The sequence below is a fragment of the Ambystoma mexicanum genome, chromosome 11, assembly GCF_040938575.1.
Source record: "Ambystoma mexicanum isolate Mex_15411 chromosome 11, UKY_AmexF1_1, whole genome shotgun sequence".
Lineage (NCBI taxonomy): Eukaryota > Metazoa > Chordata > Amphibia > Caudata > Ambystomatidae > Ambystoma > Ambystoma mexicanum.
This window is the reverse complement of record NC_090934.1, coordinates 1,253,432,830-1,253,456,668: the sequence shown is the minus strand read 5'-3', so window position 1 is coordinate 1,253,456,668 and position 23,839 is coordinate 1,253,432,830. Positions and strand designations below refer to the sequence as shown.

Sequence of the window (23,839 nt, the reverse complement as noted above, 5' to 3'; positions counted from 1 at the left end):
ATGTTTCGCGCTGTTCTTGCTATGGCGGCGCGGTGTACCCCCTTATCCTTTTCCCAAGGGGTTCGCACTTTAAAGAATGTGCACCGTATTATTACAACCTGTCATGTTGTAAGGGATCCTGCCTGCTTACTCTCTGCTGCTCCGTTGAAGCACCATTACTTTTTGCGGCATTGGCCAGTGCAGCTATTACCTGCGACCACTTGTGCCCCGACGTGTTTCCCCCTTTGTTCAGTTTGTCGCCTACCTGCACCTGGCTCTCGTATTGTGCCCCATGTCGTCCTGCTTCCAATACGGCACGTTCTGTGGTAAAATTGCTTTCAGCACTCTTCGGAGCCAAACTGAGGGTGAAGGCAGCGTTTGGCAGATATGATGCTTTGCAAACAGGGGATGAATTTGCCAGCGTTACTGTTGAAAGCAAGCGTCCCCAACCAGCACGATCTTCCCCGCAATGAGAGACAATGATGCACTCTCCCAGAATGAGAATAAGGCCAAGACAAAGTGCGGGTGAGCGTAAATGGGAGTTTATCAATCAGAATAGGGCATGCAAAGAACTCTGCAAACTCCGAGAGCGCTCTGTCTGACAATAGCAAAGACAGGCGTATATATTTACAAAAAACATCATCAAAAACCTACACACTATAGGGGGCACAAGTTCAATGGGATTGGGTGGCGACGACTAGCTATAGGTGCTGCTGTGATGTGGTTGGTCTTGGCTGGAGGACGTCACTGGTCAGCCTCGTGGGTTGGGCTGGGCCTGGCGGGTCAGCTGGGTCCATCTGGGCGGTGTTGTTGTGCCATTGTGGCCAGTGTCAGAGATGAATGTCTTTTCCTGACTTCTTTGCCCTAGGCCATGCACACCGCAGTCATTCAGTCATTTGCAATATTATCCTCTTTAGTAAATCTCGCAATAGGTTATGCTACAGGTTAATGCAACACAGGAGGAATGCATCTTGAGAGGGGTTTGATGGCGATTCATCAGTGCATGGTTACCAGTGTCCTGTTGACCCGGGTACCATAGGTCGTGGGGCTGGGTCTCAGGGCATGGGACAGACGGTACATGTCCTCCTGTCTTGTTAGAAGTCGTTATGAATGTGTTGCTGTAGTGTTGCCATAATATTGGGTGTCCTAATTTTACAGGGGCCATTAACCTAAGGTGATCTGGTGGGTTGTGGGGTTTAAGAGAGGGCGCCTCTGGATTTGTGTATTCAGGCGGAGGTTTACTGCTGGGCTGTAAATAATGCAGGTGGCGGGCCGTGGCCTTGGGTGCTGCAGAGGGAACTACAAATCTTTGAAGCGGCTCCAGCCTAGTTGGGGGAGGTGGAGCAGCGCGGCGCGGGCCTCTGCTCTCTCGTCTGGCAGGCTTTGCAGGGAGGAAGGGGGAATGGCCTTGCACATATTCACAAAGGTATCTTCCTCGTGTGTTGCCGATTTTAGGTGAAAGCATCATAAGCATTTGAATACTATACAATACTCTTTGAATCTTCCAAAGCTTACATTTTAAATTTGCTAAATGCCTCTCAAATATAGCCAGTCCGAGCACATTATTTGTACACTATGTTTTAACAACTACAACATTTTGTTATATGCATATACATTTGCAGTAAGTGAGGTAGTAGTGGGGTTGGTGGAGCACATAGAAAACGACTCGCCACCGTATGTGACGGTAGTGGCACATAAGGGGCTTGGACATATACACATGAAGGGTGCATTCTCTCGCGTCCTTCACATGAGCCCTCAGTATGGTTGCATTTGTCTTCCTTTGCACTCTAGCAGCATTAGTTCGGTTATGGCGCGGGACAGTGGGGTGTAAACTTTTCAATGATACGCATAACAAATAACCCCCCGGGACGCTCCTACTATTTGTACATAACTGCAGTGGTGTGGGTGCTTCATTGCTAATGCCATGTGAACATACATTCTGCCATATCTATACATCTTACAGGTTTTCTAGTCAAAGGGGTTTGTGGAGAAAATACGCCCATCGCAGGTAGTTTTGGCATTAGTATTTGGGAACTTTTGCTTTTATCCGAGGGCCATTTTACAGTTCTTTTTCCACCCAGGCTCTGCTGGCCGGTCATGTTGAGAGCAGTGATACACTGCGGAAGGTGAAATGTTAGTGTTGGTATCTTACACTAGCTCATGTCCGTCTTGTTCGTGGGAACGGGCTCACAGCGGATCTGCCAGGGAGCTGTGGCCACAGGGATAATTGAAACTCTCCAGAGGTGGGGGCCGCGCTGCAGTGCGCCGAGCTCACACCATCTTTATTAGACAAGATGGTTCCTGAGACCTAGCTAAATTCAATATGTTTGGGCAATGTCTTCCGCAGGTGAGCCATCCACCACCTGGGCCCTGGTGGTAAGGAGGGGACGCCTGATGAGCCATGGCCCTCACCGGGGGAGGGGATGTAGGCAAGGGGGGTCTTTTAGACCAATCCTCCCCTACACTGCCCGTCATGATATTTGGTGCTGGTGCTCCTTATATATGTTCGTGCACCCGCCTGTGTCCGAAGCTAGTGTTCTGCTCCGTGTCGTCCTGCTTCCAATTGCCCTCGTGTTGAGGGACAAAGACTCTGTTCAGTAAGGCGTGTGTCTTTTTGAGCCAAGTTTACCTTCTGCGTTTGTGCAGACTGCTGCTCCTGTGATGCTAGTGAAGTGAAAACGTTGTCGGCCGCTGTCTCCCTTCACACTTCTGTGGTTTGTGCTGATGCTTTGCTGAGACCGGAGGGGCTGGGGCAGCGCCAGCCCTTGGTGATCCTTTTTCCTGCTGCTTGTGCTTTGGGTCAGGGCTGCCTTCCTCCTCTGCGTTTTGTTCTGAAAAATGTGCTGATCACAATGTTCTGCTTATTCGGATCCCAGTCTGAATTATGCCATGACCTGTGCCCAATGCTGTTTTCAGCTTCATGTCGTCCTGCTTCCAAATGTGCTTGGGCTGAATGAAAATTGCGTTTGTCCGCATGCACGTGTTTATTTCAAAACACTTTTAGTCCCCTCTGCAGTAGCTCAATGCCGTTTGCTGTTCCTGTGATGTGTCCAAAAGGACAGTTTTTCAGTCACCCTTTGTGCTGGGCCTTGTGCCGGGCGACATTTGCAGTATGCCTTCCATGTCCCTTTGTCTACCCAACCCGTTCAGTCAGGTTAGGATGTAGCCGGACACCACTTGTGCTGAAGGGTATGCGCCGTTGTTGGCCCTTACCGCTGTTCACAGCTCTGGCGATTTGCAAAGAGCGTTGCGACCACGGTCTCCTTTCACATTGTTTCAATTCTTTGCTCCGTATGCTTTAGCAATGAGGCCGGAGCGGCTGGGGAAGCGTCACTCCTTGTTTGATCCTTGCTGCTACTGTTCATGCCGCGGGCGGGACCAGCCTTCCTCAGCTAAGCTGGTTCGTGGGGTGTAGTGGGCTGGAGCTGGTAGATTCTGCAACCGCCATCAGCTCCCTTTGCTTTTCTTTTTTGTGTTGCCGTCTGCCGTAGTGCGAACTCGCCGTGAGCCTGGCTGTCCTTCGAGCGCTTGTTCTTCTTCTTGCTGATAGATTTTTATCCATCAGCGGTGATTTTTGGATACCGAGGCTTGAGCCTCATTACTCCATCTTCTCGGGTTGAGTATGTAGTCGTGGGTTTGTTTTCTTCTTGGTCTGTGTTCTTGTCACAGTAGAGCTGGTTTCACAGGGTCTTCGCAGTGATGGGCCGCGGGTAGCGGGCAAAGGGGTTTGCAGTGGTGGCAGTGAGTCTTCTGATCAGAGGGTTTGGGTTCTGATCCAGTCCTTGGCAGAAGTTCTTACTCAGCCTCGCTAGATGTTCATCCAACATCTCGATGTCCAGGTCTCTGTGAAGATCTGCTATCCTTGTGAAGATTGGAGTTCCAGAAGATATCCGCAGGGCCTTGTTCTGGACTATCTGAAGACTCTTCCGGTGTCGCTCCTGGCAGGTCATCCATGCTGGGGTGGCATACGTCAGGGTTGGTCTGATGATCGCCTTGTAGACGTTGATCTTTGTCCAGAGGGGCATGCACTTGCTCTTCAGGAGTGGGTACAGTGCTGCCATCTTTCCTGTTGCCTTCTGCTGAGTATTCTCAATGTGGCTTTCCCAGTTGAGTTTGCTGTCCAGGGTCACACCAAGGTAGCGGCTGCTGCTCTCCCAGTTGATGGTCTCCCCGTTGAGGCTGATGTGTGGGTGCTCCTTGATCTTCTTTCTGGTGAACAGTGTTGCGGTTGTCTTGCTAGTGTTCAGTTCTATCCTCCAGTCACTGTACCACTTCGCAATGGTATCCAATGAAGCTTGCAGGTTCTTCGCCACTTCCTTTTCGCTGAATGACTGGGAGATGACTGCAACATCGTCTGCATACAGCGCCAGGTCGGTCTTGTGGAGATCTGTCGGGATGTCGTTGGTGAAGAGGTGGAACAGGAAGGGTCCGAGGTTCGATCCCTGTGGCACGCCTGCTCGGATGGGATGTGATGAGGACATCTCAGACCGCATGGCGACATGGAAGGTGCGGCCTCCCAGGTAGCTTGCAATCGTCTTCACCAGGTAGTTTGGAAATCCCAGGCCAATCATCTTGTGCAGAAGTCCCGTGTGCCAGACTCTGTCGAATGCTTTGGCGACATCCAGGAAGACGATTCCTGTTGACTTCTTGATGTTGAATCAATGGCTGATGGTGTCCACCACTCTCAGTAGCTGATGAGTCGTTGCATGCTCCTTTCGAAATCCAAACTGGTATTTTGCTAGTAGATTTCTTTCGGAGGTGAAGTCGCTGAGTCGGGCGAGGAGGACCTTCTCCAGGAGCTTCGATAATCCAGAGAGCAGGCTGATGGGGCGGTAGTTCGCTGGATCCCTCAATGGTTTGCCGGCCTTTGGGAAAACTATGACCCTTGCTTCTTTCCAGGAACTCGGGGAAGTGCTGGAGCCTCATGCATGCAATAAAAATCTCTGTGAGGTGTTCCATTGATGCTGGTGGGAGGTTCTTGATTGCCAGGTTGGTTATTCCGTCGCTCCCTGGTGCCTTGCCGTTCACCAGCTTTTATGCAAGTCCTGCTATCTCAGAGCTTGTGCACTCCTTGATGTCTTCTGCTCCCGCCCGGTTCGGTCTTCTGCAAGATACTTCTCAACGGCTTCCTCCACTCCGTCTGAGAGCCTACTTACCTTGTTCGGGGTGAACGAGGCCTCCAGTGTCTCGGCAAGGACCTCTGCCTTGTCCTTGTTGCTGCATGCAAGGTGGGTTCGTCCCTGGATTGGTGGGCTTGGCTCCTTCTTCCCAGTCAGGCGACGAGTCATTCTCCACATCGAGTTGTCCGCCTCCTTCAGCTTGGCTGTTGCAGACTCCCACTTCTCTCCACGGTGCTGTCGGATCTGTTCCCGCAGGAGTCTTGCGAGCGTGTTGTACTTCTGCAGGAGATCAGGTGTGCGGAGCTTCTGCCACTGGCGTCGGGTGCGGTTCTTGACGGCGATTGACTGTTGGATGCCTCTCAGTAGGTTGTAGATGGAACATCTGGCTGTCCTTGGCTACCCCTTCTACTTTTCACCACTGCTCCCAAGCTCTACAGGGCAATAGATTTGCTCCTGCCATACGATATGTTCTGTTCTGTTGACGCCAAGCACTATTTATATTGGGCACAGCGTCTGTGGCTTAAAAGGTTAAACCATTTCCTTGGAAGCGCCAGTAGTTCACGGAACGCCAATGCATGGCGGAAGGGTGCTGTCTTGTAGCTCCAGTTGCTGCCAGGACAGGGGAACAGATGACTGGGGGCATTGTCTCTGCATCTGTCCGGATGGGTGTGGGGCCTTTGATGTGGGGCGTCAGGGGCAGGGACTACCTGTTGTCACATGCCCCTGTCACCTCCTCGCCGTTTTGGGTTCCCAGAAGTCTGGGTCCCTTTTCAGCTGGCACCCTGTGGCCCACCCCAACACCTGCATGATAGGTGGGCTAGCACCTGAAAGGTGCTGCCCATGTCCGGGCCCACGACCAAGCCCACCTCCCAGCTTATGCCCCTGGGCCTTCTGCTCCGGAGGACCCATGTCTACATGCGCTGCCAGGCTGCAACCTACACCACACGGAGGGAGGGCATCGACGGGGGCGCACGCCCACAAGGGGAAAAAAAAGAGAGAACAAAGACAACTAAACGAAATGAACTGCCATTTATACAAGTGACCACATTCAAGCTTCCATACCGCGTTGAGGGAGAAAGGCCCATAATTGAAAAAAGGGAAACACCAGCACGAGGGAAAGGACACAGCCCTACAAGCTGACCTAGAGCATCCAGAGGCCTAACATCACCACAGAGACTCCCATCAACTACAAGCAGCACAGCAAGGGCCCACAGACAACACCTGTACCGGGTGTGCAGCACCCATCACAAGTACCTTTGAAGCCGGAAGAGCTGCATACCGGTCATCATGGTGGACCCAGCAAGGGAGCAGGGTGCAGTACAACAGACCACCAACAGCATTGCATTTCTAAGGAAGCCCAGCCGGTTCAGCATCCAACCGCAGTCAGACAGAGGACCCAGATGGACTGCGTGGGTATAGGATTTCGTTGGGTTTATCAAGGCGGCAGGAGAGAAGTCGTTAGTACCGAAGGACATCTTCATAAATCTAACGAGGACAGAGGTCAATGGTATCATCAAGACCAACCCAGTGGAAGATGGAGACACATACGACGGCCAGGTGGCAGCCCTACTTAAGAAACTAGTAATACAGCCAAACAGACTATGAACAGTACATTTTTAATTAATGCCAACGGGCATCCCATGAGACGGTGGAGGAGTTCATCACACGATTACCCCAAAAGTTAGTTCACTGCCAATTCTCCGCTTTTTTGGATGATGAAGCAATCCGTCTCCATGTCGTCGAAGGATACACGTTATCTGTGCTGCGGACACGGCTCCTGAAGAAGCCCCTGACGATCGATGAAGTGATTGAGATGGCAAGAATACATGAGAGGGTAGCGATCCAAGCATCCGCCATGGTGACACCAAAAAAAAAACCCCAGAAAGATGATGCAGTAGCAGCTCTCAGCAGCGTCGAAGACACAGGTCCGGGGGCACCAGACCACCAAACTCCAGCAAGAGTCCAGTAAAGAGATGGTTACCCACAGATGAGGACAGGGCCACGCCTGCAGAGACTGTGCTACCGATGCAGATAGATTTTCCCTAATGCGTGCCCCGGCCCAGCAATGAGTCAACAGTGCGGCCGGGAAGGCCATTTCCAAGCGGTCTGCCGCGTGGGGGGACCATTCCCGTCAACCTGTACGCCTCAGGCGGCACCGAACAACTGGAGACAACCATACAGACCAAGTCTGCCAACCACGCAGTGGAGACAACTGCAATTTTACCCACATCAGCCAAAGAGAATGGTGAGGGCGATGGAACAAATCAGGGAATATGGGGACGCGCCTACGAATGACCAGCTACCACAGTAGAAATACTACACTGATTTCTGCGCCTACCCGGACGACCCTTACGCAATCTGGGAATAATTCTCATACGGCCAGGACACAGAATTTCCAGACAAGTTTGTTAATCTCATACATGGGGAACAAGATACCAGCGAATCACCCAAAGTGTTGGTGATGATGGACCCAGTAACGCACAAATTCCTCATTGGCACTGGGGCCACTGTCCACGTTATGGGAATTCCTCCCATCAGGAAACCCTCAAGACCCGATCCGAAAGCAAGAATATTTCAATGTGGGCCAGCGTGCCACTCACATTGCTAGGACAATTTAGAAAGGCATTTTTCGTTCAAGGGATAGCTAAATTGACACCATCATCCATGTGCTTAGGAGCCCAGAAGAGGGAAAGTGCCTGCTCAGCTACTGCACAGTGAAAGTACTTGGCCTGATTAACATCATATTTTGGGTCGACGATGTGGTAGTATGCAATGGGGAGCAATACGTCAACAAATCCATATGCCACCTGAAGGGATCATAAGTTAACAAGGTACTGTTATAGGACACATTTCCCAAACTCTTCAAAGGCCTGGGAAAATTGAAAGATACAGTGATCCGCCTACACATCAATGACCAAATCAAGCCCGTCCCGCAGCACCCTAGGAGAGTAGGTTTTCACCTGCAGGAAGCTGTGTCATGAGAGTTGCGGCAACTTCTGGAAAATTACATCACCGAACACGCGACAGGGCCCATGCCAGGGATCTCACCCCTGGTAGTGGTGCCCAAAGATGGAAAGAGACTTCGGCTCTGTGTCGACATGAGTGGGAAAATAGCGCAATTGAGAGAGCGAGGCACCCAGGTCTAAAGATAGAGGACATGATGGTCAATATGAACTGAGCAACAAAATCTTCCAAATTAGACCTCAATCAGGGCTACCATCAGCTGGAACTACATCCCGATTCCAGAGGGAAATGATGTTCGCCACTCGTGAGTCTTTTTTTCGGTACAAGCGGCTGAACGTTGGGATCTCGTCGGCCGCATAGATCTTCAGGTAGACCATCGGACACCTACTCCTCCCGGTCAAGCTGGCTTTTAACCACTCCGACAACATCCTAGTGTACGGCACCACCCAAGAGGAACACTACCAGGCGCTCATGGATGTATGCAACATCCTGAAAGATGTGGGGCCCACCCTGAATTATGAAAAATGCAATATTAGCAAGGACAAGTAGAGGTTCTATGGCCATGTTTTCTCAGGGAAAGGGATGCAGACCGACTCGGAAAATGTGCGCGCCATCAACGAACTACAGGTGGGAGAAGGGATATCCTTCCTGTGGTTGGCCGGGTACTGTACCCGATCCCTGCAGAGGTACGCCATAACCACCAAGCTGCTCAGACAACTATTAAGAAAGGATGAGCCGTTCAGATGGTGCGAGTCTGCCAGATGGCGTTTGACACAATCAAGTCAGAACTGGCAAGTGCAACACACACACCTGGCATATTTCAGTCCACAATGGCACACAGACTTGGTGGTTGACGCCAACCAGGTTGGGCTAGGGGCCATCCTGGCACAACAGGAGAGGCCAGACGCCCCATAGAGTTGTGTCGTAGCATACGCAAGCAGGTCTGTCCTAGGCAGAAGGTGCCTAGTCACAGGCGGAGAAAGAGCCTGGCCGCAGTGTTAGCCTGCAAATACTTCCACCACTTCATGATTAGAAAGATATATCTACACTCGTCAAAGACCACCAGGCCCTCCTTTCCTTATTTGGCAATCGAGAACCAAGATGCCACCCAGAATAGAAAGATGGGGCATTCGCCTCCGATTACGTCATCACGCACAGAGCAGGGGGAGACAGCAACCCTGCTGGCTATGTTTTGATACACCCGACGATTGAGGACCTGTCACCAAGGGAAGGTGGCACAGAATATGGTATGATATATGTAATTTATAACGTGCCTGTACACAAGTGTTTCTAGGCGCAACAAGACAAGGAAGGTAGAACAGAGGGTGGACAAAACAACGATCTTACTAGCCCTTGTGACATTCATATTGCGCAGCTGCAGGGTTGAGGAAGGGGGAGAAGTGCTGGGGGAAAGAGAAAGTGCGGGAAATAGGTAAGTGCTGCTGGTAGGTGGCTCATAAGTGTAGAGAGTAAGGGGTACTGTGGGTTGCAGATACAGCCACTTAAGTGCTAGGGGTGCCTGAAGGCAGTGCAAGGGCAACTGAACATGCAGGAGCATGGACCCGAAGTTCAGAGGGTGGCCAGGCGACCAGTGTGCGGAGCAGTCGGGGACTCAGCAAGGAAAAGGTAGAGAGAAAGTGGAAGCGAAAAGGGGAAGGTCTTGAGTTACTTCCGGAACCAGAGGTGGTCCTGCTCAAATTTGAGAGGGGCCAGGAGGCCGTTCCAGAAGGAGGCCCCAGCTGAGGAAAGAGATCTACCCACCACACTCTGCTTGGAGAAGCGTCTGACACACAGAGTTGGAGGTGGATGAGCAGATTGCTCGAGAAAAAAGATGCATAGGAACAGAAAGTTGGAGGTAGTGCAGTTCCAGGCTCCAGAAAGCCTTGTGAATGATAGAAAGGGTCTTTCACTTGATCCTTGCAGCCAGGTGGAGCCAGTGGAGAGATTTCAGAGCTGGAGAGATACGATCCCTGGGCTTGAGGCCAAGGGCAAGTCTTGCAGTCCTGTTCTGGTTAAGTTGTAAAGGGCAGAGAGTAGAGGTGGGCAGATTTAGAAAGAGGCTGTTACAATAGTCAAGTCTAGAGAGAACCAGGGATTTGGAGACGGTAAGCTTTTGGGGGAAACTGTGAAAAAGAATAGCTCGGAGGAGGTGCTATGTCATGGAACAGGCCCTACTGCCCGCTCTCACCACCGAAGACCTGGCCAGAGCGAGACAAGCCGACCAATAAGATCACCATCTACATCCCATCATCCCTCTGGAGGGGGTTGGTGAAGTTGGCAAACAAAGGTCATCGGGTAGTAGAGGCCACCAAGAAATTACTCCGACTATCAACATGGTTCCCACTCATGGATGCAACAGTGGAGGACTTATTAAAAAGTTGCTTACCATGTTAGTGCGCAAAGAGAAGTGACCTGCCACTTCCGATGCAGCCAACGTGTATCCCCAAGAAGGTGTGGCAAGGAGTTGCAATGGACTTCTACAGGCAACTCGAGGTGGGGGACTACCTCTTGGTAATAGTAGAAGAGTTCTCCAGACTCCATCGTCAAGCGCACGCTGTCCACATCATTAACCTAGGTTGTTGGGGTCATAGATTAAGTGTTCAGCGAGAGGGCATTCCCGTCACCGTGAAGACGGACCATGGTCCGCCATTCAGTGCTAGGACTTTTACAGGTTCACAAAACACGCGTTGATTCCTTGCCATTTCATTGGTATAGCAGTTTAGCATTCCGCAATTGCGGGGCTTTGAGAGTTTTCTTGGCATTATTCATATTGCATAATTTTCAAGTCCTTCAGCAAGTCAAGCCACAGATGAAGAACCGATCAAGGTTCGAAACAGGTGTCAGGCTGTTCCTTGAATAAATCCTTTGGACTCCATGCTCATATTTGCAATCCTTCTTGGCGCAGCGATATTGGGACTCGCTCATGTTTTATCTGTATTTACCACAGTGGAATTATACTGGCAGTATATCCATACTTCCCAGACACCTGCAGCCTTGTTGATTTTTGTTTAAATTGCTTTACATAAGCGCTGTGGTTTTTGACTTTCTCTGCCAACTTGACTCCCCTTTCACAAAACATATGGTATTCACCCACCAAAGGATCGCAAAGCTATCGCCAAAAGCCAACGGAATGGCAGAGCGGTTTGTCGTCGATGAAGAGGACCATCCAGTAGGCAACCATTGAGAGCATGTCGATCCAGCAGTCCCTATGCCGCATGTTACGCCATTATAGGAACACGCCACATTCAGTGTCAGAAGTACCAACCGGAGACCTGATGAGGGCGTACCAGGCCGAGACACGCATACCCCAAGAAATACAAGGACAAGGCAACCTGAAGACTGATCCCTTCTAGAGGACAAGGTGAGAGAGATGCAAAGGCAAAAGGGGAATCAAAGGAAAGAACAGACTGGACCTGTAAATCGAGGGTCAAGGAGTTTGAGGAAGGAGAAGAGGTGGTTGTGAAACAACAAATACAGAGGAAGACAGATGCTAACTATGACCGTAGACCGCTCAGATTGACTAACGTAAAAGGGACCATGTTCACGGCCGCAAAATACCCAGAGGGCAGTTAAAGTGAACGCATCTTTCTTTAAGCACTTCTTGCTGGATAGAGACCCTGGAAAAGAAACAAGAACACTAGAGGCGGGAGGAGAGAGTGAGAAAGATGTCTCGGCACCAGCAGAAAGGATAGAAGAGACTGACCCATAGGAGCGACCCAAGCCATCAAAAGGCCCTGCAGGGAGACCACTAGGAGGCACGGACTGCAATGGCTGCTTAACCCACAGCTCCCGTCCCGAAGCAGAGATGTGAGATAATGATGTGTTATTTATATAGTGCCTTAATCCAAGAGCACATATTTTACATACAATATCACCCAACCGAAATTGGTACTCATTTATTGACCTCGGAAGGATGAAAGGCTGAGTTGGCCTTGCCGGGATTCGAACCTGCGACCTGCAGATGATGCTCAGATCAGAGCAGCGAGCCCTCAACCTGCTGAGCTATCTTACCGGCTTACCTTCACTTGAGGTGAAGTTGATCATGAGTGTTTCCCTAACCCATAATCCGAAGAAGCTGGCAGTAAAAGAACACCAACATTGGGGGGCCGATGCGGGACCCGTGAGATGTGAAGCAGAATGCTGTTTGGCAGCTGTACCGTGGAAGTTTTATGAGCGCTCCCCTCCCCCACAGGGCTCCGTGGGAGAAAAAGGTACCAGACCGCCAGTGGCAAAGAGAGAGGCCGGGACTCGTGGAGAAGGCACTGCCCGGATCTCGGACGGACCATCCAGTGGAGAGACGGCCTGCATCTGGTTGCAAGAGGTACAGCACCAGCCACGCGAGCGGAGGCAGCAGTGATTAATGGAACCAGGAGGCGGCGCAAGCTCCGTTCCCAACTGAGCTGCTCTGTGAACTCCTCGGGGCCCCGTTGAGCAAACCGACGTGGAAGCATAAAGCCACGGGGGGCCCCGGCGAGAAATCCGTGGCTCACGCCGACAAAGGAGCCTGCGGCCTCGGTGTCAGCGCTGTAACACAGTCCCCTGGACCATTGGCTGGGGACAACAGAGTGAGGCAGCACCCTGCCCGAATCCCTATAGGACGGGGCAGAGCAAGGAATAAGAGGCGTCAGCCACTCAGAGAAGGCGGGTGGTGAATAAAGCTTACCCTGCGAGCTGTAAATCAGCTTGCTGTGATTCCAGAACAGCAGCAAGATGCACCAAGGTACCCAGAGCTGCTGACACCCCCCATAGGGTGCCCTGTATCGCCCACAAACAGGAGCTGAAAACAGGAGGGGGTCAAGACAGCATACCATATTTAAAACACCCTAAACGGAGAGGTGGCCATTTAACTGCTGAGCCCGAGACGCCGCCCCAAGGATAGGCATAAACGCAGCTCGCACAGGAGTCTCACCCGGGTGGGCCCCGGACAGAAAGAGCAGAATTACCCTGCGAAAGTAGGGCAGAAGGCCCAAAAGGTGCTTCAAAGTTTGGGCGAATCACCCCAATAGCTCCTGGAGCAAAGCAACCCCACCACAACCCCCGGGACCAGACGTCACCCAGAGCCTGGGGAAGACCGACAGTGAGGACATTAAACGGGGCACAAGAGGATTCGCCCTCGCTTCCCCAGCAGTGCAGGAAGCCATAGTGCGCATTAGGACAATCTGGTACTTAGCAGACACACACACAGGCAGGCGTACTGAAACCTGGAAGCCGCTCTGGATAAAAGCAGGAAACACCCCCACGGCCACAGTGAGAATCCTAGTAAGGTGGCACAGGGTCGACCTAGACGGCAGATAACACGGCTGCTTAGACAGTCTGCAACAATACAAAATAACAGAAGGCCCTTACCCCCCCCCCCCCCCCCCGCCAAGATGACTGCAGCAGCCACAAAAGACAACATTGCAGGAATCATGACGGAAATACGCGTGCTGAGGTCAGACATACAAACCTACATCTCGGAAATCAAGGGTAAAGTCGAGTGCATTGAGAACAAGGTGGAAAACCTAGAGCATAATCAAATAAACGCAGACTTGATGGAAATGAAACTCTCCACAAGGATGACTGAAATAGAAATGAATGAAGAGGAGTTAACCCTAAAGATGGACAACATGGAAAATCGAGAAAGAAGATCTAACTTGAGAATAACCGGCTTAGCAGAGCCGGAGGGGGAAACACCGGCCAAGGTCGAGAGGAAAGTTCAAGACATTATCAATCACCTCTTCGCAACGGAGGGGGGCAAAACAGTGCATATCGAAAGGGCCCACAGAGGTGGGCGGGCCTTCGCAAGGGGACCACGGTCCATCATAGTGAAGTCCTTGAGCTACAAAGAAAAAACAGGTCCTCCTAAAAGCAAAGCAAGTGCAAGATGTCACGTTTTAAGGCTCAAAACTCAAGGTCTTCCAGGACGTGTCCAACTTCAAGCTGAGCAGAAGGAGAGCCTGTAAACCCCTTACCATGTGGCTGATGGAAAGAGCAGTGAGCTAAAGGTGGAGATACTCCCTCGATTTGACTTTTGAAAGTAAAGAAGAATACCAGGTGATGACCCCGGAAGAGGCAAGACAAGTTCTGAAGCACTTAACAGATCAGCATGACAGGGCTCCATCCGGGCCACCGCAAGATCAAGCACCCAAGGAGCAATAAATAGAGAAGCCCCAGCAATGGTGAAAACTGTCAAAAGCCGGCAGGAAATATGCCAGACTTAACCCAGAATCGCCAACAAAGCCGTCATGACTCCATCAGAGAGGTTTAGAGCGCCTTTGTATCAAGTCACACATGCAAAACACAAAATAAAGGGAACTGCACAAGACCCTCCCCTAACAGGGCGTGGCGCAAATCTAGTGGACCTCAACTTTGAGAGGGCGTCCTAACCTCCAGGGCCTGGGTCTTTTAAAATGGCTGTGGCTCAGTTACTGGGAGACTTAATGTTTGAAGTTCAGTTAAGGGGAATATTTTGGTTAAAAGTTCAAGTGGGAGGGCAAAGGGAGGGTGGTACGGGAACAGACACAACATCAAGCACAAGTCGGAGCACATATCAACAGGCAGATCACATCGTATGCCAGAGAGAGAAGTGGGGTCCCAGACAGAACCCAATCTGATTATGGCAACACCGCAATACCAGAGCGGAAAATAGGAACTCTAAACGTGAGCACACTTAACGTCAAAGGGCTCAACTCACCCTCTAAGCGGGCTTGACCTACTTTTCATCTGCGAAACAAGGCTAGTGGCAGGGCAAGAAAGATCACTTAGAGGGGAAAGGGGTGGGGCAAACGTTCTGGGCCTCAGTGGACCGAAAGAAAGGAGGAGTGGACCTGATTCTCCACAAGAGGTTCAAAATATAAAACCTAGCAGTGCAAAACCGGATGGAAGGGAGGCTTTTGATAGTACAGGGGGAATGGGGTAGCATGCCCATCACTCTTGCAGGGGTATATACGCCAAATACAGGCCAAAGTGAATTCAACGAGGCAGCTCTCACGATCATAGTAGACACAGGCAAGGGCCCCGTAGTGATAGGGGGTGGGGACTTTAACACTTGGGCTGACCCCCACAGGGATAGACAAACGACCAAAATAATAACCAATTGCACCCTGGGAACACACAGGAATAAATTCCAAACGTGCTTAAATGAGTCTGATCTGGTAGATGTCTGGAGGACGCTCAATCCGGAAAAGAAAGGCTATAGCTTTAGGTCAGCTGTCCATGGGACCTTCACCAGAATCGATTTATTTATTGGTCACCAGAGAAACATCCCTCACAATTAGAAGCAGTGACATAAGCCCGATAGGATGGTCCGACCATGACATGGTCATGGCGACGTTGGGAATGGAAGGGCTGAGCCGGTGGGCGACCAGATGGCGGTGCAACAAATTCCTCTTACGAGATAAGCTGTACTCCCAGGAACTAGACAAAAAATACAGGAATACTTCCAAATAAACTATATGGGGGAGGTTGGGATCACCAGTCTGGGAAGGAGGAAAGGCAGTCTGGAGGGGGCATTTGATGAGGCAAGGAGCGTTACGTAAGAGGGAAAGGAAATGAAAGGAGGAACAATTGGTTAATGTCATCTCGCACTTAAAGGGGAGATTGCATGGCCTGGGATCATACAATAAAGATCACTTGGAGACGCTCCGGGAAAAGAGGGAAGAGTTGAGATCATTAGGAGTGGGTGACGTCCAGAGAAGCTCATGCTCCTAAAACATAAATTCCACGAGAAAGGGACAAGGCAGATAAAACGTTAGTCAGCAGGCTTGGAGCCCAAAGGGCAGAAAGATGGGTAGACAAGATCAGAGCAGAAGGGGGCTGGGTGCTCTCCCTGGGAGGAATAGCCAACCAATTTGCTGATTACTATGGAAAACTATATACTTTGGAAGGCAATAGAGCTGAAACAGACATGGGGGGAATATCAAAAAAAAAAAATAATAAGCTGGCCTGACCCGTTTTACACACTCGGAACAGACACTCCTCGAATCCCTGATAACACCTGAAGAAGTAGAGGCGGCAATCTTATGCCTCCCCCAGGGTGGGACCCCAGGCGAAGATGTATATTATGGGCTTTTACAAACATTTCAAAAAGACCCTGTTCCCAACTCTTGCTATGTTATTTAACTACATAGAAGCATTGGGCCAAGCCCCACCTTCCTTCTCAATAGCGCACATTGTGGTGCTCCCCAAGGCTGACAGAGACCCCACATCATGCAAATCCTATTGCCCAATTTCACTTCTGAACACAGACGCCAAGGTGTTTACAAGAGTCCTAGCCACGCGCATGGAAGACCTAATGCCCCGCCTGATACACCCAGACAAGGTGGGCTTCATCAAAGGGAGGCATGGGTCGGATGCAATGAGAAAAACCTTGGATATCATGGAACACTCTAAAAAACTGGCCGGGGACCATGCGCTCCTTAGTGTCGACTCGGGGAAAAGCCTTAGACCGAGTGGAATGGGCATTCCTCTGGGCCACCCTAAGAGAAATGGGATTCGGGGAGCGCTTCCTAACGGGAGTGCAAGCAATCTACAGGAAACCCTGCAGCAGAGTAGTCGTGAACAACAGTCTCACATGAATTCCCCCTGTCCAGGGGTACCAGGCAGGGCTGCCCCCTGTCTCTGCTCCTCTACGCCCTCGCAATTGAACCTCTCAGTAATATAATAAGGAGCAACTCAGCTATAAAGTGCGTTGCAGTGGGTGACACAGAGCACATGCTAGCCATGTTCGCCGACAATATCATGCCCTTCCTAGCCGATTCCCATCAATTCAACACTAGAGCTGCTGCACACCCTGAAGGAGTTTGGAAAGTGGGCCGGGCTGAAGGTGAACGAGGAAAAGTCTTCTTTTTATGTACAAAGCCACAGCAAACCTGGGAGTTGGACACACACCTCATGTGGGATACCCAGCACACAGCAAAGTTTAAAATATCTGGAGCTCAAGATTACCAAAAACCGTGAAGATCTTTATAAAGCAAACCTTCTTTCGCCTTACAATGGCGAAAGACCTGGATAAATGAGGCAAGCTCACAGTATCATGGCTGGGCCGGCTTAATGCCATAAAGATGGTGATTATGCCCAAATTCTTATACCAGTATCGCATGCTGCCCATCACTGTAACACCATCACACTTTGCTGAATTGAAAACCATGTTTATGAAGTTCTGTGGCAAGACGAGTAGCAACGCATTGCATACAGCACCCTGATTCAGCCGAAAGAAAAGGAAGGAGTCGGGCTTCCGGATCCCTACATATACTATCGAGCTCCTCAGCTCTGCGCCATTATTCCACATCTGAGAGGAGACAAACAGAAGCAATGGGTGGCCATTGAAAATCATCTATTCAGACCTGTAACGCTGGGCGAATGGCTCTAGGCCCCCAAAAAAGCATTCCTGAAGAGCGTAATAAATCACCTTTCAATGGGTCCGCTCCTAACCATGTGGTGGAAAAAGAAGGAAATGGAAGGCCTTACTTACATGGCCTTCCCCCATGAACTTTATCTGGGCCCCCCAATCGGAGACAAAATCCAAGATCACAGCCTCTATCAAGAATGGTACGAAGCAGGCCTCGAGAGAGAGTTGGACAATTTGTAAAGAAAGAGGGATGCATACCAATCCAAGACTTGGAAACAGGGCCCCAGCTGGGCTCTCTCCGGACGTTCATATACCTCCAATTGAAAGGGGGGCTCATGGCGCCATCATGGAAACCATATCTCCAAAGAGATCTCACGAATTTCAAAAAGATACTTCGTGAAACCCTCTCAAGCGAAGGCCTCGCCTCAGGCTTGCCCTAATTGCGGAGCAGAAAAGCAACCTTGAAGTAAAGTTAATCTGTTACATTCTTGAGAGACAAGAGATGCCTGTTCGCTTTCTTTCGTGATCCAATGGGTCAATGACGTGCTGTTGTTTGTATGTATGCACAAGTAAACGGTTAAAATTAATTTTGAAAAAAAAGGCCGTACAGACTAATTGATGAGGGGTGACCGAGACGTAAGAAGATATGTGAAGGGGATGTATTGCGCGAGAACATGGGAAGACCGAAAGGGTTAAAGGAACAGAGCTGCAGGAGGAAAGGGTGGAACCTCAGGGAGGAAGAGGCGTTGGACTAAAGTAAGATTCAGAGAAAGACGTGTCCTGTCGTCGTTCTTGCCATTGTGCTGGTGATGTTTAAAGTGTAACAACTGGGTACGCCACCCCCCCTTTAATTTGCTCCTGGTTAGCACCCGCTGGTGGCACTCTCATTCTAGTGGTACTCATGGTTGTCTGCTTTTTGTTTTTTTAAACACCCTCTTTACTAGATCAAACACATTACACTTTGAATGCAAGGTAAAACACTGAACAAGTAACCGAAAATGTGACATTCCTACCAAATACGTTCCGCAATGAAATCATTCCATCTATTTACAGCTCCTGTCCTATCACGTGGTCCAAGCGGACCATGGCTCCTGCCCCCAAAGAGGCACATGGTGGTGAGGTCCTAGCCCCTCCCCACCATGCACTTGTGGGAGGGGGCCAATACCAGGAGGGAGCCCCTTCATTACTGGCCTTAGCTGCCCCCGGATTCCACTCCCCCACCTGGTCCTGGTCCTTCCGGTGGCTGCACACCCATTACAATTGGGGGCGGGAGGGGGGGGTGGGACGCCTGTGTCCGTCCCTCAGCACTATTCCAGCTCCGAACTCTGTATTCACATGGTCCTCCCCCCCCCACCCGCCACATGGGCACAGACCCACTAGTCTGTGTAAGCCCCCCCTGCCCCCACACTTGTACCATTGTCCTTATTATGGCCAAAATGTTCTGCAACAAATGTTCGGTACCTATTCAAGATAAATGCACCCCATCTTGATGACCAGAGTTGAGGCCCCTCAACAGGCCATTCCTTACAATCCATAGCTGCCCGTGGCAAGCAGCCAGCCGAGCGAGTTCCTTGTTAGGTTTGCAAGCAGAAATGTTCCATGGGCGACCCGGGCCTGGACACCTCAAGGCCAATAGTGGGATGATTTGAGACCCGGCAAGCATAGCCCCTAGGAAATAATGTCCGAACCACGAGAAGAGGCATAGAAAACATTTCATCAGGTCCCTTCTCTCTAACATAAACAAGTAATTGTCCCCCACGTGTAAAATCACCAACTTGGCGTCTGGCAACCCCCTTTCTTTTCTGCAACTCCACCAGCAAGTGCACTTGGCTCATCTGCAAACCCACCCTCCCGCCCAAATCCAGTGTATGTCGAAGCTGTAAACCCCCCCCTCACCGGGACTGGAGGGGAGGCGGGTATACCCCCCACCAGGATTCGAAAGCCCTGAGAGAATCCTTCGACCAACAACTAAGCACATTCACAATCCTGTCATACCTATTCACCTATGTGCGCTGAACATCAATGCACACAGGTGAGGGAAGGCCCACTGCAGGCTCTGAGCATCTGGATGCTACTTGCGCATCTTAGTGCGCTTGGCACACTTAACCTCTCCATGCTTCAACATCCCGCCGAATGAGCATACATGTTTGAATTTACAGACTGGTCTCGTGCACAAGGTTTTATTAAAGGCCCAGCATGCCCCTATCTTATCACCTGCACCCCGCCTTTCCGAAAGGGCTGCACCGATCTCCCTGAACCCACACTCTTGCTAGATTTAACGCTCATACCCGTGCAACTAGCCCATAAATTCATTGTCCTGGTCCCTCAATCCAACAATGTATTCCTTGCCTTGGCACTTCTGAATCTCTCGTTATAGACCACCCGTGCCCCAAATGCACAATCACGATACATGGAAAGCACCATAAGACAGAAGATTTTGCTGAAGGACAATGTTTCAAGTAATACTGCAAAACCTGTTGCCCAATTAGCCAGGTATCTTTCTACAAAGAACTTCCTTCTCCCCTAGTGTCCTTAATCTGTTCAACTCTCCTGTAATCCAGTAGGGAAAATGTCTATATACGTTTCTTTCCATATTTTTTCTTTAGTGTCTTGTAACGCATGCCATATGAACATAACTGGTGTAGCTGGCTGCAATGGGGTGGAGGCTGCCACTGCCTGCCTGGCCCCTGCCACACTGACCGCTGACCCTGTTGTGGCCAACCCTGACCCAACTGACACTCCCTCCCCTCTGGTACCCAAGAAACGACAGGGAATCTGGCAAAGGAGGCGGAGTAGCCTTTGTCGCCAAAACGTCCCTAGGCCGTAGACACACAATCGGCCAGCATGCCGTCTTATGAACTCCTAACAGTTAAGATCCGGCTCTCGGCAACACAAACAATCCTCATACACCTTATTTACAGACCCCCAGGCCAGATCTCCTCTTTTGAGGAAGACGTCTCCGACCTCCTAACCAGCAATACCAAACCAGGCTCGCAAATCATCCTGCTTGGGGACCTCAACCTAGGCCTCGGCGACCCTAATGATGCAAACACCCTATCAGTGGAAAACACTATCTCCCAACTAGGCTTCAATCACCATATCAAAGACCCAATGCACAATTAAGTCAAGACCTTGGATTGGCTTGCGGATCACAACTCTGTTACCACCATCCTAAAAAAATAAGCCAATACCTGGTCCGACCACCATGTCATATCCTTCTCTATCCAAGGCAAGGCAAACACTAATATCACTCCAGACAACCTCCCACAAACTTTGACCCAGAACAACCGTAACATAATGATGCCTTTTAATTTCGTACATCCTCGCCCCGGCAACCTATGCAGACTTGGATGCAAAGAAATTAGCTGACCTCTACAACAAAACATTGGAGGCAGCAGTAAACCATATCTCTCCCATCAAACCTTCTAAAGCCAAGCCAATAGCCCATCACAACAAATGGTTGACCCCTGAACTGAAAATCCTTAGGAATGCTAAACAAACAGTGGAATCCATTTGGCGAAAATCGCCTGACATAGCCAACAAAGCACTCTTTAATGCAGCTGCCTCCACTTTCAAAGCAGCTATCCTCACCGCCAAGAAAGAAACCTATGACACTAGAATCCACAATGCAAAATCTACAACCAAAGAGCTATTCAATATTCTGAGGGAGCTTGAATCCCCTTCTACACCAGCGGAAACTTGCGTGAAAGACGCTGATCGGTGTGCAAAATTTCAAAAAGCTCTTGCAAAAAAAATTACATTGCTCCAATCTAGAATCGAGCAAAAAAGATCTGCCTAGCTCAAAACGCCAACCCTTCTCCACAAGACCCCCACCCGCCCTCCCTTCACCTTCTCAACGGTGTCGGCCAAAGAAGTAGAAAACATCATCAAAGGCCTTAAGCCGTCAAGGTGCCAAGGGGATCTTTGTCCAGCACCCATCATTCAAGAAGGTGCCAACGAACTGGCTCCCTTCATAACAGCCTTAATCAATTCCTCTTTTCGAAACCAACTCAGTACCCAGTAGCCTCAAGAAGGCGTGGGTCATGCCCCTTCAAAAAAAAAAAAAAGACTACCCTTGACCCAAACAACCCCACCAACAACTGCTCCGTACATCCTTAAGATCCTAGCCCGAGTAGCTTAGCTTCAAATCCAGAAACACTTGGAAGATAACAACCTCCTAGGCCTTAGACAATCAAGCTTTAGGCTAAGGCACGGTTTAGCACAGCCCTCCTGGCCCTTAAAATCCAGATGAACGAGGCAAAGGACAACGGGAAATTAGCCATACTGATGCTGCTCGACCTCTCGACAGCCTTCGACCTCGTCGACCATCAGATCCTCACTGAACATCTGGCGTCAGCAGCTGCCTTCTCTAGAGAGGCGTCTGCCTGGGTACAATCCTTCCTCTCCAACCGGACCACAAGGGTCTTGTCAGCGTCAGCAGACCCCACACCCATCCACTGCGAAGTACCTCAAGGCTTGTGCGTATCGCCAACCTTCTACAATATCTTTACGAAGCTCCTGATTGACCGCCTTGATAACCTGGGTGTCACATACACAAACTACGCTGACCATACCCAGGTTCTCATCACGCTGTCAGGTTGCTACGAGAAAGACTCCAAACTAATCAACGTGCTTATACCTAGAAATCTAAGCGTGGATGGCTGAGCATAGCTTATGCCTCAACGACGAGAAAACAGAGCTTCTCCTCGTCGGCTCCCAACTACGCCTAAACAAACTTGACCCCGCTACACATTAACATTGATGGAAACCCCTTCAAAGTGGCCAAAGAGATCAAAACTCTGGGGGTATACCTGGATTTTACCCTCTCCCTCAAAAAACAAGTGAACGCCACTGCTTCCTCTATGGCCTACACAAACAAACTCATCAATGCCTGTAAATCATTCCTCTCACCGACTAGCTCTATCGCCCTAGCCAGGGCACTTGTGCTTTCATAAATCGACTACTACAGCACTCTCTTCTTAGGCACCTCGGAGTGCCTAAGAAGAGAGTCTGAAAAAACTCCAGGTGCTGCAGAATAATGCCCTCAGAGCTGCTCTGAGCATCCCTAGGCACTCGCACATCTCCAGCTTCAGACAGGATGCCCAATGGCTCCCAGTGCAAAACAATCACCCTTAGATCTCGTGTCATCCGCAAATGAGTATTGAACACCGCTCCCAAGTACCTGACAGACAAATTCAGCAAAAGGCTCTCAGTCTGACCAACCAGAACAGCGTACTCGCATAGCCTCACCATCCCTCAGTTCAATCTAAAGAAAGCGGGTGGCTCCAGCTTCCCAGTCCTAGCGGCTAAAAAATGGAATGCTATACCCCTTAATCTTAGAATGGCATCATCGTTCTGGACCTTCATAGCAAAAACAAAGTCTTGGCTTGCAGACAAATCCTGCTCACGTGTTGAACAAATATCTGCATCTCTCTTGTACTGTATGTCACTTGGCATCACAACCATCATGTAACCTGGGCCAGTTGCACTTATCACTTTGTCCTTACTTGTATAGTATGTATATGCATGCAACCTGTATATTAGTAAATGCACGTGACCTGTTCATCTTGCTCTAAGTCTCTGGCGCCCAGTTACCTCGGGATTCGGCGCAATGTATAAATAAAGAAACTAAACTAAAGGACGCCATCGAAATCGTCCCGGCCAACCAGGTAAACAAGGGTATTTATTCAACTTACTTCCTTGTGCCAAAGAAAGATCTAACCATGCACCCAGTATCAGTTTTGCGCCCTGCAAACAAGTATGTAAAGCCACCAAAGTTCCATACGACTACGCTACAACAGGTAATCTCTCTACTAAAAAAGGGGATTACATGGCAACACTGGATATGAAAGATGCTTGTTTTCATATTTCTATGTTCCCAGCGCACAGAAGATTCTTGCATTTCAAGATAGCGAACCAGCACTACCAATTCAAAGTGCTGCCCTTCGGACTAGTATGTGCTCCAAGGGTATTCACAAAGGTACTGGGGGTGGTGGTGGCACACCTGCGCAGGGAGGCAATCCCAGTGTACCCTTACCCGGATGACTGGCTCATTACAGGGGAGTCTCCCCTAATTTGCAGGCAAAACATTCAAAGGACTATCAACCATCTCTTTCATTTTGGGCTTCTCCATCAACGAGAAAGTCAAGCCTAGTGCCAAGCTCAACAAAACCATTCCTAGGAGCTGTCTTAAACACATAAGAGGGGTTGGTTGTTCCGTCGGAGGAAAGAGTCAAAAATGTGTTACTGCGGCTGCAGTATCAGGCCGGCCGCCAGATAAGGGTGCACAAAGGTATGCGTTTGCTAGGCATGATGGAATCTTGCATTTACCTGCGACCCATGCAGGAGTGGTTGGCGAAACCGTGGTCTCAGGCAAGCGGTCAGTGGGACGATCTAGTGGTTGTTTCGCCAACACTACTACAAAATCTTCACTGGTGGACGAGAGAAA

General features: G+C 50.1%; 1 protein-coding gene across 2 annotated transcripts in view; it reads left to right on the top strand.

Annotated features, from left to right (window-relative positions):
• TRIP4 (thyroid hormone receptor interactor 4) overlaps positions 1–23,839 on the top strand; it is a 1,139,078-nt gene that overhangs the window by 585,612 nt on the left and 529,627 nt on the right. The window lies entirely within an intron of this gene.